Here is a 17,642-nt window from a genome sequence, read left to right as displayed (position 1 = left end):
GAATTTTCTTGTTTGTTGCAACTTTCCAAGTATATAATCATATCATCTTTGAATAGTAGTAGGCTTACCTTCTCCTTCCCAATAGTCACTCCCCTGGTTCTGTTGGCTTTCTCCAAGTTATTTTGTGGCAAGAAACAACTCTCAGATCTTTTTTTATAAGTATAGTTGATTTACAATATTATATTAGTTTCAGGTGTACAGCATAGTGATTCAGTATTTTTACAGATTATGCTCCATTAAAAGTTATTACAAGATAATTGCTATAATTCCCTATGCTATACAGTATATCCTTGTTGCTTATCTATTTTTACATAGTAGTTGTATCTCTTAATCCCATACCCCTGATTTGCCCCTCCCCACTTCCCTTTCCCTTTTGGTAACCACTAGTTTGTTTTCTACATAGTCAGTCTGTTTCTGTTTTACATATATACTAATTTGTATTACTTATTAGATTCTACACATAAGTAATATCATGCAGCATTTGCCTTTCTCTGTCTGACTCATTTTACTAAGCATAATATTCTCTAGGTCCATCCATGTTGCTGCAAATGACAGAATTTCATTCTTTTTTTTATGGTTGAGTAATAAACCACTGTATATATATACCACATCTACTTTATTCATTCATCCGTTGATGGCATTTGGGTTGCTTCCATATCTTGGCTATCGTAAATCAACTCCCAGATCTTCATGGTTTACAACAACATGTGAACTCACATTACATGTCCATCATTACATGGCCATCACAGACTGGGCTTCAGCTCTGCTTCATGTCTTTATCCTCTGAGATCAGGCTGAAGGAGTGACTCTTTTGGTGATATTCAGGTCTCCTGAAATCAGAAAGGAAAGAGTGATGAGAGAGTCACTCTATGGTTATTAAAATTCTAACTACTTCATTTTGGCTCACATTTCATTGGCCAAAACAAAAGTCATATGGCCAAGCCTGTTATCAATGGGGTGAGGAAGTATAATCCTTTCACAGAGAAGAGCATTAACTATTAGAAATCAGTAATACAATCTACTATAACTTCTCATTTATTTTTCCAGATAAGCAGTGAACTTTGAATAATATAATCATAACTCTTAGAGTCTACTAGCCCCAAATACTTAATCTGTGTAGACCTATAATTGTCATTGCTGTATCAGTTAGCTCTTGCTGCATGAGAAGCCACTCCACAATTCAGTGCCATATGGCAGCAAGCATTTATCTAGCTCATGTGTCTGTTGGTTGGCTGGTGGTGGCCAATGTAGGCCTGGCTTAGCATGGGAGGTTCTGTCATCTTCCTTAGCCAGTAGGTTAGCCAAAGCAGAGCTGAGATTAGTGTGAGGCAAGTGAGGGAATTGCCTCAGGCACAAAATTTCAGAGGGTGACAAAGAAACTTAGTAATCAAGATAAATAATATTTTAATGAAATATTTTAAATAACCAAAATCAATGTAGACAAATCATGATGAACAAAATATCAAAATTTTAAATAAAGATGTGATCAATAACACTGCTGTGTCAATAACACTGATCCTGTACTTAGGAACAATTATTGAAAAAGTATATTAATTGAGTATTATGTACAAGGCATTCTGATACATGCATAATGTATATGCATATCTTATTTATGAGTTATATGTAAATATGAATGATTCCATTTAGTTGCTCAGTCATAAGGAATTTGTATCAAATGTACTCATTTTCACAATCAGAGTCCAATAATATGCACAGTAGTTTGAGAATCCATTTTTTGGAATCTCCTTTAGAGATATCTGCATACTTCTTTGAAAGTCCTTAGTGGTGTCCAGTTCTCAAACTTTTTATAGTAAATTTGATTTTTGAAAACAGGCAAAAGTTATTTAGGGCCAAGCATAGGGTGAGTAAGCCGGGTTACTAAGCTGGGTATTATTGGTCAAAATAAGAAATGAATGTGAAGACATGACATTCATTTTACTGTGCAGTTTGTGAACTTGTCCTGAAGGCTGTTCTTAAAGTGGAATTCTAGAAATTTCTATTTTAACTGTACTGTTGAAAAAGGCAGATAGCTCCACAGAGTGATGACTTTGAGAGAAAACATTACTTTTGGATGTATAAACTCTAGCATTAATCCTCCTCCATATCAATGACTTGAAGGAATATCCTAAAGTCCTGACGAATGGAAGGGAATATAATTGTCGGAAACTTAATAGAATTATCCTAAGAACATTGAATCAGCTTTGTAGATAGAGTGTAAAACAAAAGTCATAGTTCTGTTTGTTCTGCCACAGTGTAGAAAGTGAAAATAAAAATAGACTGCAAAGATTATGGTAAATGCTTTACTGTGAAGATACCAGCTCCTACCACATCCACATAACCTGCACTCCCTCCCCCAACCCCTCCAGAATTTCAGTCATGCCATGGCTGTAAGATCTGGCCTTGATTTTGTGTGCATATGTGGGTATCTAGACATATGTACATTTGTTGGCCAATAGGGGGAGATGGTCCATTCACGCATCAGTAAATCTGTGAATGGATCAATTATCCAGTCCCTGATTCAGAAATACATAAAGAGACAGTAGATCCCAAACTTGTGTATCAATATGTCAATAATAAATAACAGTTTTATGGCATATGTAACGGCCATATATGTATATCTCATTTTAATTCTTCAGTCTAAAGGAAGTTCCCTATCTCTTTTCTTGTGTTCATATATCATTATACACACAGCCCCCCACACATACTTCTTAGGAAGACCTTAAGGAAAAGAAAAAAAATGTCTATGCATGGTGCCTAAAAAGCGGTACTTTCCCTGAGTTATGGTATTGGTATAAGAATAGACAGTGGTGACTCGAATAAGGTAAATTAACTGTATTACAGGGTTTTGTTTGTTCTTTGGCATAATAGTAACTATAGTAAAATTTTTTGACCATCTTCTTTCCATCTTGGTCGGTATTGTGTTTATCTATCCAGTAATTGCTCATTACTTGTCAAAAATATGAATCAGTTAGGGGATCATACCATAGCAAATCTCAATTTGGGCCTTTGTAGAATTACTTATAGAAAAGTAATCAGATTTGTTCCAAAATTTGTAGTATAATGCTTTGCACAAGGCACTGCTGTGAATACTAAAATAAGTAAGGCACAGTTGTTCCCCTCAAAGGTCTTACCATACAGTGCCTCAAAGTATAAAAAATAATCTTGCCTTGAAGGTGGAAGGCTTTTGCAGAAATTAGCAAACCAGAAACACTGGCCTTAAATTAAGTTCGACATTTAAAATAAGGAAGGGTGAAAGGAAGCATCAAGATGTAATGCCTGGGCGGCTGTCCTTATTAAGTGGCCTGCTCCAGCATCAGAATGTATTTGGCTGACTCAGCACATTGTATGGTGTTTTTTCCATTTCCACCATTCTTTTCCTTCTTACACATGCAGTAAGCTACTTCACCTAGCTGTGAAATATTTCCCATTGCAAGGCAATGTATAATTAAGTGCTGGAACGAGTGGGGCAGGCACGTGTTATTCTAGATCAGAGGACTAAGAATTGAGCTTGGCCTGGCAAAAGAATTGTGGAGGAGGCAGGACTTGAACTGGGCCTTGAAAAAGATTAGATCAGGCACAGAAGCCAGACAGGAGGACAGTTTAGGCAATAGTAATGCTCTGAGCAAAAGGCAAGAGCCAGGCGAGTCATGCTTATTTTGGGACAGTCTGAAAACTGTCTCCTCTGAAGTGAGGATCTGGGTAGGAGATGAAGCTGGCAAGGTAGACTGGGACACAGCTGACGTGGCCTAAAGGAACAAGCCGTGGCCTGCAGGCCAAAGACCTGGGTTCTACCACTGGCCAGCCATGTGTCCTTGGCAGGTCATTGAAACTTGTAAGCTTCAGTTACCTGATAGTGAAATGATGGTTTCAGACTGAAAAATCTCTATGGTAGATTCCCATTTTTAAAGTATTCTGTGATTATTTTATGGCGGTCCTTGATAAACTAGAATAAAGACTTTTGAATTTATCCTTGCATTGCAGAGACTTTAAGGTTGTTCTGAGCAAGGGAATCACATGATGAAAGGGGGAATTCATCACATAATTAAAGGGGCATGTATTGGTATTTAACTCAGTAAAGGAATGAGGGAACGTGCCTTAGGAAAGGTGGTTAGACATATTAGAAGAAGGAAACCAGCTTGAGGGCTTCGCCAGTGGTTCAGACAGGAGCAGGGCCATTGAAATAGGAATCAAAGAAAGCGGACAGACAAGTGTCATTGCTTATTCATTCTTTATTGATCTTTAGAAACTGTACTAGGTTCCGGAGATCTAGTGACAAGACAGGAAAGGTTCCTATCCTCATGGAACTTAATATTCTACCAAAAGGAAAAATCGGAATTTAGTGATTGACCAATAGGATATTTGTGCCGTTAAGAGAATGACACTCCAAGGCCAACATCCAGCTACAAAGGATTGATTCAAACAATACTCTGTTTTCGTAAAATGGAATACTGTGCAGCCATAAAGAATTATGAAACATATTTATTGACATGAAAGAATATTCATGTTATGCCACTGAGTGAAAAACAGCACAAAAATAGAATACGATCTAGGAAGTTATGCACTACTTTGTATGAAGAGTAGGTTATTGGAGATTTATTTAATTATTCTTCATTCAGTGATTATTTACTTATTGAGAGCCTACTATGTGCCAGGCTTTGTTTTGGGATCTAGGGATAAATGGTAAATGAGACAGACATGGTCCCTGATTAATTATTTTGTCTTAGCTTTTCTAACTTTTTTGCAGTAAACTTCTGTTGAACAATAATTTTTTTTTAAGTTTTAAAAAATCCTTTAATTGGCCATTGGTGTGGTATATAAGTGTATTTTATGACTCCTACTTGGCTGTATAAGTGGAGTGCAGGTTGCGCTGTTATAAATGACACTGTCCTGGCCTGTGTCTCATCGAGGCGCTTACACAAGAGGGGAGGTGGCTCCAGGACACCAGCCTCTTGCTTGGGCTGGATCAGGGCACTGCCTGCTCGTCGGTGGCTGGAGTGGTCACAATTCCCAGACTCAGTCTGGCTCCAAGGCAACTAGAGTCCTGCTGATGAGATGCGCAACTCTGCTGGCTTTTTATAGTCCATCTGAGGGCTGGTCATTCCAGCCTTGGTGTCAGTTTACACTTGCTGTATGTTACTTGACACTCTTTTATTCTCACTGAGGTTGCCTCTCCCGGAAATCTTTGTCATTCCATAAGCCCTAGCAGCTGACCTCCCACAGTTTGAAAAACAAGATGTATTCTGGCTACATTTAAAGGAAGTTTTAGGGTGAGTTCATGGGTCAGGACTTGGCTGTAATATCTTTGTGGGCAGAGTACCTTAAGGGGGATCTGGCACTGGTCATCACCTAGGATCCGGGGCCCTTACACAAAAGCCTTTGTGTTATTTTTTCCCTCCTTCTGCCCAGCTCTTCTCCCATGACTACTGCTAACCATATCTTTCTGCTGCAATGCACTTATTGCCTCCTATTTTTAAAAGACAGGATCTTTGTGTATATGCTGAAGAACAAACAAGCAGGCAAAAAGACCACCAAATGATTATTTTTTGAAAAATATTCCATGTTCCTTATGCTAAATTGTAATATATAAATAAACATATGGATACATATAAAGAAAAAATTACCTCCAATCCTGTTTCCCAGAGATATTTTGATATTTATTTTACATTCTACTCACATAGTTGTTGTCAGCTTTTGTTCTGCCACTTTCATAGACTATTTATAGATCTTAAGCTGTATCCATGCTAATATTTTCCACCTAAGTGACCTGTTCTATAGAGAACGAATGCTATTATAATTAGGTGCTTAGCTGCTTTTTCCAACATCTAGATGGCCTCATTGCTCTCATCATATGATGACAGAACGTTTGTCAATTTCAGGGAAGCATCTGTCTATTTTCTCATGTCAGCCCCGGATGAAGGAAATCACTGGAGTCAAGCTGACCCGTCAAATCCTCATTCTTTGTTGCTCTGTGATGAAACCCCAGGGGCATTTTGATACAGAGGGCTCCTCGGGGGTCACTGGTGATCTTGACCTTTGTACCAACCTGCGGGAGAAAGGAGGAAAAGAGGGTCCCTCTGGATCAAATCTTTCTGCACGTACCTTCTACCCTCTGCTTGGAGTGTGAGAACCTTCTTGATGTTTGTGTGAGCAAACCTGGAGAACAAATCCTCTATAGAGTATAAGCAGACAAACACCATGGACAAAGTTTAATTACAGAATCCGCTTTTCACTAGTTCCAGAGATAAATTTTCCTTAGGAATTTCCTTGTTGTCAATGTTCTCCCTCTGATTTCAATTCAGCCATTTCCAGTCTATGTAGACCTCTCTGCACCTGACTTTCTCAGTTGAAACTTTGGTTCTGCTTTCCACTCAAAGTCTGAATTATTGCCAAGAAGATGTCGTGCAATTCCAAAGAAGCAGGATCTTCCATGTGTGGTTGTTCCAGGTCCTTAGTTCACCGCAGTCACAGAAACCATCTACTGCCACCCTCTTGTGTTAACTACTGATAATTCCTTTATGTCTCAAATTTCTCACACCAGGTCTTTTTCTTCAACCAACCACTTCTGGTCACACATCTTCTTCTCCTTCCGTAGAGCTGAACTGAGTGCTTGAATGCAGCAACTATATCATTTTAAGTGTCTTATTTATCTTTCTCCCTCCTGTCCTTTTTCAGACTTTAACAGTATACTTTACTATTTGTAAGCCACATTCCTCTCTCCCCCTTTTTTGGGCAAAGGTAAGATCTAAATCATGGAGAAACAATCTAAGTTACCTTATCCTTGTAAATCTCTCTTATCGTCTTTCCTTACTCTTATTTTCTGATCTCCAAGTCATTTGCCCCTTTTAGTTTATTTCTTTAATTTTATTACTCATTATTAATTTACTTGTACACACCAGAATTTTCACTAGACATTCACAAGACGGTTTCTGTCCGCAATTAAATAGGGGTAGAGGGGCTTAAGAGTTAGGATACTATAGGGAGGAGCTTATTAATCATGGATTAAATGTTGAAAGGAGTAACTTGAGGTTTGCTTGGTCTTTGTGCTTGCTCAGAGCTCATTTACTGGTCCTGCTTTTCCTTTTGTGTGCTTTGTGCTCCTTGTGAGATATGAATAGGATTCTGTGTGTGTAGTCAGAAAACAGAACATTCTTCCTCACTAAGTTTACAGTCAAACTAAGTAAGCAGTGAGGTTAAAATGATTTTATAGGTAAAATTAGTCTGGAAGTTTGGAAAGTGCAATTAAAATTGAATTTATTTCGCAGTTGGTTGCTGATTTCAAAAGTAAAGTACAATGTCCTTTGAGGAGCCTGAATCAGTGTTATAAGACTATTTGAATGGATCCTTCGTCTTTCATTTTGGTGTGTCATTGGGACATTAATAGTGGATGGTTTCTGTACTTGGTGGTCAGATATGTTATTTTGATCCATTTTTATTTCCCAAAGGGGCCTCTGGAAAAGGGCAATTGAGGGTAGATTTAAAACCACATTATTGGAATTCAGTAACTTTCATCATGCTTTGTATGTCTAGTTCTTGCTGAAGAGCAGTTCTGATACAGAGTCAGTCAAGCACGACGGAGCAGGCAAAATACCAAAATGGATTTTCTTAACTAAGATATAAGCTGAATTCTATGTTCTCATTTAGGCTTTGATGCTCAGCATTAAATTTTTCAGAAAATGTGCTAGATGTATGCTTTTTGCTCTTTGTGGTTCTGTGGATGAAGGGATGAGCATAGGAACAAAACAAATCCACCAGTACAAGTTATTTGCATTTATGGAAGTAAACAAAAGTTTATATAAATCGGTCAGCAAAAATTGTGTATTTCAATAATTCCTAAGCAATTGTGAAGAACTGTTACTTTAGTTATGTAAAGTATACCCCCAAGGGAGTGCTGAGGTCTCTTTAGATGTCTTCACTTCTCCAGTAATTACTCAAAGGCTGTAGTAGCTTGAAAGTGGAAGATTCTGAATCCTAGGATATTGAGGTCACTCCTGGAGATAAACAAGGTCTTACTTTGTCAAGTAATGGAATCTTTCCCCAGAAACATCCCTCCCTTATGGGTTTATATGAAAATATAGAAGAGGGTTAATGATCTATGCAGTCATGCTCTGGGACAAATCAATCAATCAAATTAGAAGGGAGAGAGGATGAGTAATACATACATTCTCACTCATTTCAGGTGATTAATGTCTTTCCCTCACCTGTATCTTTATATCAATTCTATTAAACTTTAAAAAAGGCAATCAAAACGAAAACAGAGCTGAAAGTCTTAATAACCACTGATTAATGATATGTTATTTATCTGTTAGTACTTGGCTAGTAGCACCTGGCCATCTGACAGAGAGCCCTAAGAGAATGCTGGTAGGATATCTGTGAATGAAGTGACAGGTCTATCCCTACAGAAAAAGAATGCCAGGAGTCTGGGATCCTGTTGCTCTGACATTGATCTTCTTCAGTAAATGATTTTGACTCTGTTGATACTGTACTCTACATATTACTTACTCTGCATAACTCTGCATTCCTTGACATGTTGCCATAGAAACTAACTTCTTCATTGTTGTTTACCTTTTACTTCTTTTTTTCACAAAAGAAATGAATCTCTAGTGGAGAAAAACAGTACATTAAAAATCATTTACAATGCTGCCACCTAGAGAATACTATGAACAGCTTTATTTTAACATATTTCTCAGTTCTTTCCCTGTGACTATACATAACTATAATTTTTAATAGAACTCATATAAGTTAGTTTTTCTCAATTAACAATATATCTTGAACATCCAACACGCATATTGTAGTATTTGTCTATTTTTTCATTGTATGGAACACCACATCATGTTAAACCAATCTCCTCTCTTTTGATCTTTTGGCTGTTAGATTTTTTTCACAATTAAAAAAACAACTCTGTGATAGCATTTCAGTAGGTAAATGCATTACTGCCTTAGGAGAGTTTCCTGGAAATGAAATTATTGGGTCCATGGGAGGCAGTGGGAGTTTTTCAGAAGGTTAATTGATGACCTACATTCCCACCTACCTTACATAAAAGGGTAGTATTGGCTTCAGAATATGGATTTGTTGTTATCTCATTCACAGGGTGTTAACCATGGCCCCTAAAATTAGTTTTCCACAGTACTCTAATCCTATGAGGTTTCATTTCCTGTTCCGGACTCTCAGATGTGAGATCTAAAAACTTGTGTCTATAATGTTAGCTTCCAACAGGCATGCTGTAGGTGTTTAAATACAAATCAACAGCCAAGCTAGTTGCTGTGGATATATTTATGTGGGGGAGGAAGACATAGAAACACATCCTTAGAAGCTGTGCCATGTTCTTAGTGATCTAAATATATAAAGAGTGCATCTAAGAAAGAGGTTGACCTTTCCAAGGTCGCATCATGAGTCAGCAATGAAATCCCAAATAGGACTTTCATCCTCTTCACTTCTTTCTCCCAGTATGAAGAGTATTTATGAATAGGTCAAGAGAAAGCATTTGTAGATGAATTTATAAGACCATTTATAACTTGAAGTGCTCCAAAATTTCAAGAGAGTTACTAGAAAATTTCCATCTCAGGTAAATAAATCTAAATTGCTAAAAATTTTGATAAATTTTTAGAAAATAAAATCTTAAGTGACTGGAATGAAGAGGTAGTAGTGGGTGGTATAGGCAGATGGGAATGAGCCTCAAAGGAATATGTGTACACGCACAGGCATGTGTGTGTGTGTGTGTGTGTGTGTGTGTGTGTGTGTGTGTGTGTGTGTGTTTGCAGGAATGGGGGAATAGGAAAGTGGAAGAATAATGGCCTGAGTCTATCATGGTGACTAAGGAAAACACAACCAAAGGGGCTCCTCAGGACATTAACCCTGGGGTGGAAGTGTAGGGGTCTTAGCTCTCTCTTTTTTTCCTTTTTGTAATTCTATATTTATTTTTTTTAATTTTTAAAAATTTTTTTAACATCTTTATTGGGGTATAATTGCTTTACAATGCTGTGTTAGTTTCTGCTTTATAACAAAGTGAATCAGTTATACATATACGTATGTTCCCATATCTCTTCCCTCTTGCGTCTCCCTCCCTCCCACCCTCCCTATCCCACCCCTCCAGGTGGTCACAAAGCACCGAGCTGATCTCCCTGTTTAGCTCTCATTTTGAATGAATCATAGATCTTTCCTCCTCAGCCTGCTGGTATGGATCAGTGCTGTTATTTCAAATCTTATGGGAGGGTCACCTGGAGAACCCAGAGAGATACTTTTCAATGTCCCCAGGACTGGAACTCAGGTCTCCTGATTCCTAGTCTAGTGCTTGTTCTACTACTAGAAGGAAGTAGCAGTCATGTTACGAGGATTTTCAGAGATACACAAAAACTTCTGGGTAATGAAAATTCAGGCTATGTATTATGGGAGGGCTACACAAAATAAAAGAAAAAGAAAACAAAAGAAAATTTTAGAGCTTGATGGTGGTGGATGGAACACCATCCAGCTTGGTGGATGCTATTCCATCTACCACTTTATTGCAGATGAGGAAACTGAGACTCAGTGATCTACTGGGACAAGGATAACCAGGACACAGCAAGACCAAGAACTAAGACCTTCTAATATTCATCCTGGTGCAGAGTAATCTAGATACATATTATGATTCATTTATTCTTTCTCATGATCATCTTACAAGCTCCTATTTCATGGTCCGTGAATTAAGGATCACTAACATCAGCATGTATTAAGAATCTATTTGCTTGTGGTACTATACTCTATAAAGCAAAATAGACAAATGCAGTGCTTGCCACACAAGAATTTTCTAAGGCAGACAGACCTCATAGAAATAGACAGAAATGACCTATAGATCACTGAACAAACAAAGCAAATATGTGAAGTGCACAACTTTGGCCATGTGAGGTGGAAAATGAAGAGATCTTCACAGTTCATGGTTTAAAGAGAAGATCCATCTTCATCTCTGGTCAGCCCTAAACTAATAAGTAATAAGAATCACCCTATGCTCTGTAGGTGTTATACTAGAAAGGAAAAGAAAGAGTGTTTTATCTGGCAAACCCAGCACTCAAGTTCATGTAATGGTGCAGTCTCTTTGGAATATTGTTGATTACTACTTTCATTGATTTTTGTCCTTTTGCATATTCTGTGATGATCTGCAAAGATTAGAAGGGTCTGCTGAGGCAGGAAGTCTCTTAAGGCATGCCTTCTAAAAGCAAAGTCTTTTCCCTCCTTGTAGGAAAACTAATGGTCATGTGGTTATATTTTTATTGAGGCTTTTTTTCCCTTCAAAAAGGACCTTGATTAATGTGGGAACCTACAAAACCTGCAAATGTTTAAACTGTGTAATATGCACAGCCATGAATGTGAGACTAGGGTATAAGTTCCGTTCCCTCAAAGACCAGTTAAAGACAAACCAAAGGTGACCCAGCTCTCTTCTGTGGTAACAAAAGCCACGTTGACCAGATCTTTTACATGCCTATCGTAGTCATTTGCTTCAGGGCCAGTATTAATAGTAGTATTAGCATTAGTATTCTGAAACTGTCATATGTATAATGTGAGATAAAACAAATGAGTAATTACGGGATTCTCTAATTCCATCACCCCCTGTGTTCATGAGAATCAGAATTCTTGGTGTGGAAGAAAGGAGATAGAGATGTCATATAGAAGATATTAGGTTAAAACCCTGTGGTCATGAATTTGAATTGGAAATATCAGTTATGAACTCATAAAGTGTTATTTTTTTAAAAATATACATATCTACTAGCTCTGTTAATTTAAAAAAAAAGCGTAGAAACAATCACTAACCTAGAAGTAATGAGCATCCCTACTGTCCAGATGGTAGTCTGAAAAAACTTTTCTCATTAAAGGAAACCAAGGCTTATTAGAAAAATGGCAGATTTCAAGTATGGAAATATACAAGATGAGCAAGGAAGCTATCAAAGTCTACTTAGAATAGCCAATCTGGAGTCAAATTGAAGGGGATACCACTGGCCAAAGATGGACAATTTGCCCTTCAATAAGGTTGAGAATTGCTATGGATCAAAATCCATCGAACATGTTTAAATCCATGAGTACAACATGATATTAAAAACCGACTGGTTGGTTACCTTCTGAATGTAACAGAGAACCAATTCATTGTCTTGAAAACCAATTCATTATCTTGAAAACTGATGAAAAGGAAAGAATCAAGCATATATCTTGACTTTCCTTTATGAATTATATCACTGTAACCAAATTTTCCATAAAGAGAAGCATCTTCTATTCCAGCTAGTAAATGAAAACAAATTGATAGAATATCATCATTTTACAATCTCCAATACATTAACAGTTTTAGGTACAGAGCATGAACTGTCAAAATAGTCGATAGCATCAACTATCAAAAAAGAGCAAAAACCGGGCTTCCCTGGTGGCGCAGTGGTTGAGAGTCCACCTGCCGATGCAGGGGACATGGGTTTGTGCCCCGGTCCGGGAAGATCCCACATGCCGCGGTGCGGCTGGGCCCGTGAGCCATGGCCGCTGAGCCTGCGCGTCTGGAGCCTGTGCTCCGCAGCGGGAGAGGCCACAACAGTGAGAGCCCCGCGTACCGCCAAAAAAAAAAAAAAAAAAAAAAAGAGCAAAAACCAAAGTTAAATTCCTCTTGATGAAAGAACACAATACTACTGATGGTTTAGTCAAAGACATTGTACCTTAAACTAATCAGGCCTAGGATCCAGCTGCCAGTTTGTAGGAAGAGGACCAACACACTGACTGTTTTCACATGGCTGCAACCAAGAAATCCAAGTTATGGGAAACTCTGCAAGTCTAATGCCCTAGGACTTTCAACAGGTGAGTTATATGAAAAAAACCAAAAGGAATAGAGATGGACTCTGTAGATTTAAAAAGACTTACAGACATAGCAAATGAACATATGGGCAACAGTAAATTATAGTACCAGGCGTGCATACTTGGGTGATAAAACCATAAAGAGATGCAGGAAAGTGATTGCTCTTCAAGTCAGGATAGTGATCACTTTTTTGAGGCTTGGAGGGTCTGTGATGGGGAGGGGGCACATGGGGGCACTTCTGGGGTGGCTGGCAAAGTTCTAATTTTTGACCTGGTTAGTTGTTTGCCTTATCGTAATTCACTAAGCTATATATTTTTATGTGTGATATTTTGTATCTGTTCTATTATATTTAAAAAGTGTAAAAAATCAGAAAAAAAAATAAAGCATGTTAGAGGAACCTGCAAACCTGATGCTACCCTAGAGATTATCACAACACTGTAAGCAGTAGATAAATAAGGTTGTGGAAAATTGTGTTCTGGAACACAAAGAATGTAAATTCTCCGGTAGAGACATCTGTGTAATGTCAGTGGCAGACTGCCTTTCAAGTCGCTGGGTTTTGTTCTTAGGGTTGTGTAGCAACAGGCTTGGCTGTAGCTCCTGTTTCTAGACAGATGACCCACCTCTGGCTCAGTGTTTTTCAATTGTGGTTGGTTGCTTAGAACACGGGCATAATGACCACTGCATGCTTAAGAAAATGCAGATTTCTTCATCCCATCTCTCTTCAAAAGGAGCAGCCCTGGAATCTGCATGATTAACACACGATTATACTGCACACTTCAGTATAAAAACCGCCACTGACTTCTCTGTCAATTTCTACCTGAAATCAGTTCTATAAAGATGTCCTGGGGAAAGTACAGACCTTCCGAGCAATTTCCAGATGGGCTATTGAGTGTTGAGGCCATAGCTGTGATTTTCACTAGTGAATGAACTTACATTTTGAACCTTTATCTAGAACACTGAATATGAATGTGACTAAGCATAGCTCAGTTAGAAAAAAATGGGTTTTCCAGTGTGCAATAGCAATTGTCAATTTTCCTCTTGTCTTTTTGCTCAGGATTTTTTCCCTCTCGAATAAGTCAGAGCCTGGGATTAAGAATTTAAAGTGGAATCTTCATCAGTGAACTCTCTGACGCTTTTAAAATAACAATTTTAAACCAAAAAAATTTCAGTAATGGAAAGCAGAACAATCCTGATTTGGATATGGCCAGGTATGGCCAGGCAGAACTTTTAATTGGTTCTTTCTCAATTTAAGGCAAAGGAGGCTTTCAGAGCATGGAAGCAGAAGTGTGCAGGCTTCCAAGTCTGTATTAAGCATCTTCATCCTCCTCTTTCTACAATCTCCTTCACTCTCCCAAATCCATGTGCTTTCTTCGTCACCTCTCCTAATCAAAACAGGAGATGATGTCAGTTACTTAATTTGCAGATTGCATACTGATTAGTGTGGATATACTTGGGAGAGGAAGCTAAATTAGTACTTGCTTTTTAAGGATTTTACATTGATTTGTGAAATACAGTATTTTATCCAATTGAATCCAATTCCTCAGGCATCCTTTGGGCACTGCCCCCATGTATGGCGGTGTCCTAGCAGTGCAGACGAGTAAGATACACTTCCTGCTTCCAGAAAGGTGCAATCTAGTGAGGGACGTGGATGAGTACCAGCTAATGGTAACAGAAAAATCACTTCTGCATAAATAATCTCAGTTCAGTCCTCATACTTGCAGAATTTTAGTAATTAAAAGGATAACCACTCTTTATAATCATAAAGTTCTTCAAACTTTGGAGAGAAGTACTATGATGATCATAAAAGTCTCAGCATCCCTCTCACCAGTCTTCATCACAGTCATTCTCAATATGACAATGAAGAAACTAGGACCATTAGAAAGTGAAGAGGAACAGGGCTTCCCTGGTGGTCCAGTGGTAAAGAGTCCGCCTTCCAATGCAGGGGACGTGGGTTTGATCCCTGGTCAGGGAACTAAGATCCCATGGGGCGACTAAGCCCATGCGCCACAACTACTGAGCCCACACGCCTCAACTAGAGAGCCCACGTACGGCAAACTACAGAGCCCACGCGCTCTGGAGCCTGCGTGCCACAACTAGAGAGAGAAAACCTGCACGCTGCAACTAGAGAGAAGTCTCTGTGCTGCAACGAAGAGCCCACGCGCCACAACAAAAGGATCTTGCATGCTGCAATGAAGATCCCGCATACCACAAAAAAGACCTGTCGCAACCAAAAATAAAAATAAGTAAATAAAATATTTAAAAAATATGGCTATAATTTAAAAAAAAAGAAAAGTGTAGAGGAAGGGAAAAAAGAGAGGGTAGTCTACTTTTGCGGAAATAAAAATACCTTGTCATAGGAACATCTATTAATCTGTCTTTTGGAGAAAGTACAGTTTTGAAAGTCAGCTGTAGGTGACATTCATACTCTGCAATATTTTTTATATGAGGTTGCAAGTTTTAGTTCACATGGTTCACTTGCAAGTTTTTTTAAACAAGTAACGGCTATTCCCTTGATCTGTATTTTAAAATACAAAGTACATGTATTAGGTAAGAATCTCTTTTCAGCTTTTTCTAATGAACACACACATATGGTGAGCATATGGGTAAAAGACACTTTAATCATTCATTTCTACAATTGCTAGTAAACAAAATGAGCAGTCATGATGACATGGCATTTTGCAGTAAGACTAAATTATGTACACAAAATACATCTTATATTTACTTATCTCTTGCTTACTGACTTTAGAACGTAAAAACTCTTTATTTTAAATGTAATGGTATCCTCTGGATAAGATGAGGGCTCAAGGTTTTTGAAACTCTGATAGGGAAGAAGATGGAAGTGGGAGTGAGGAGACCTATCCTTTAAAAGTAGACTTTAATTCATGTTTTGTTTTAGAAAAACCATCTCAATGTGTCCTGCAGTTATACAAATGTAACTCAAGAGTGTTTTGAGAGAAACAATGAAATTATTTGGGGGAAGAGAAAGAAACATTATTTGGGTAGTAGAAGAATGCAGAAATGACTTGATTACTGTTTGTCCCTATGCAGAGTCAGGTTATAGGTACTGGAGGGATTTGCTATGTTTTCTCATTTGGGGATTGCATGTAGGGAAGCAAGAAACAAGAGAGAAGTGGGAGCGGCTGCATTTGTGGGACTTAGTGAAACTGGGGTGCCCAGTGTTGCTTTAGGACCTGGGCGAGAAAGTTGCTGGAAGGGCAGGTTTCCCTCCACATTCTCATGGAGCCCTTGGAGACTGGCAATTTGGGGCACTTTGGCAGAATGTTGATCCACAGATACTTGTAATTTCATGAGGAAACGTTCAAGATGTTTTGAGAATGGTTGGAAATGGGCGTAGTGGCCTAATGATGAGGCAGCAAACAGATCCCCTCCCAGGGACAGTTAGCAGGAGCTGGGGCAGTCGTACTTAGAGTTATTAGAGTAAGCAGTCAGAACACTCACAGGAAGGACACCCTCACTTCTATCTCACTCTGGTGAAAACTGGACATACTGGTTAAATACATAACAGGTATCTTAAAAGCCCTATATCTGTCTAGAAGAAATAAGATACAACTGGAAAATACATATACAACAATCTTACCAAAGAAAGACACCTCTCTCACATAAACATACAACTAAATTAAAGGAAAAATACTGACCCAACCAGCTGGAGTTTATTTGTAAACAGTCTCAGGTCCTCGGTGTTTGTATCAGCTACTAGGTAACCAGAGAAGAGTCCTGTTTCAGTGACAGGCAGCAGCAGCTGCAATTTTGAGACCGCAAGGTGTCATGAAGGTTGAGTGAAGTGGGCAGTTGGCAACATAATGTATTCAGTGCATTTTGTGCTGTGAGTAATACTGAATGCCACAGGGGCTACTGTGCTCTATGTGAATTAAACAAGAAAATAACATCACTTTCCCACATTAATGCAGTAATACCTATGGACAAAATTTTCATGCAACTTTTGAATATACATTGTTTCCACTGTCATTTGCTTTAATTCACTTTGAGATGGGCTCCAGATGAGCCTCATTTTCTTTGATACTTGCCAGAAACTAATGTGGAAGCTACAGAATCAGAGATGATGATAGTAGTGCCATGACCTTAAGGGCTGTGCTATTTGTCATTTCCAAGAATATGAAGGGAACGTGTGACCCCAAATTAATTTTTACATGCATTTTACTAAGAGACTATAAACTGGCTTCCTTTTGTTTCATTAGTTTTAAAATTATCATACAGCAAAATTGTGGGGGGTTTTGGTGTACTGTTCTACGAGTTTTCACCCATGTGTAGATTTCTATTACCTTCTCCGTAATCAGAATTCAGAACAGTTCCATCAGCCCAAAAAATGCCCTCATGCTCTCAGTCGATAGTCATGCCCTCCCCACCCCCAATCCCTGGCAACCACTGATATATTCTTCATTACTATAGCTTTGTCTTTTGAGAATGTTGTATAAATGGACTTATACAGTGTATACCCTTTTGAGACTAGCTTCTTTCACTTAGCATACTGCTTTTGAACTTTATCCAAATTGTTGCCTGTATCAATAGTTCTTCTTTTCCCTGATTGCTGTGTGTTGTATAGATGTACTGTAGTTTGTTTATCCATTTCTCCACTGAAGGACATTTAGGTTTTGGTTTTTATGAATAGAGCGTCTTTTCATTTTTGTGTGTACCTGAGTCATCATTTCTCTAGGATAAACACCCAGGAGTGGGATTGCTGGGTCAGATTGTAAATGTATGTCTAACTTCAAGAAACTGCTCAACTGTTTTCAAGTATGACTGTACCATTTTGCATTCTCATCATTAGTGTAGGAGAGTTCCAACTGCTTTGGAACTCCTCAGCACT

At 38.4% G+C, this 17,642-nt stretch overlaps 1 protein-coding gene and 1 long non-coding RNA gene across 4 annotated transcripts in view; one reads left to right on the top strand and one right to left on the bottom strand.

The window, feature by feature from the left end:
- Positions 1-17,642, top strand: part of AKAP6 (A-kinase anchoring protein 6) — a gene marked incomplete at its 5' end in the record, with an annotated part of 374,977 nt that overhangs the window by 75,095 nt on the left and 282,240 nt on the right. The window lies entirely within an intron of this gene.
- On the bottom strand, positions 586-16,527 carry LOC309818590. Its single transcript, XR_014296359.1, has 3 exons — positions 16,453-16,527; positions 8,500-8,597; positions 586-830 (listed from the first exon to the last, which is right to left on the bottom strand). It is a non-coding gene; the product is annotated as an uncharacterized lncRNA (long non-coding RNA).

Source organism: Grampus griseus (genome assembly GCF_964374135.1).
Source record: "Grampus griseus genome assembly, chromosome: 2".
Taxonomy (NCBI): Eukaryota; Metazoa; Chordata; class Mammalia; order Artiodactyla; family Delphinidae; genus Grampus; species Grampus griseus.
Note: the sequence above shows the minus strand (reverse complement) of the source record. Positions and strands in the feature narration are given on the sequence as shown.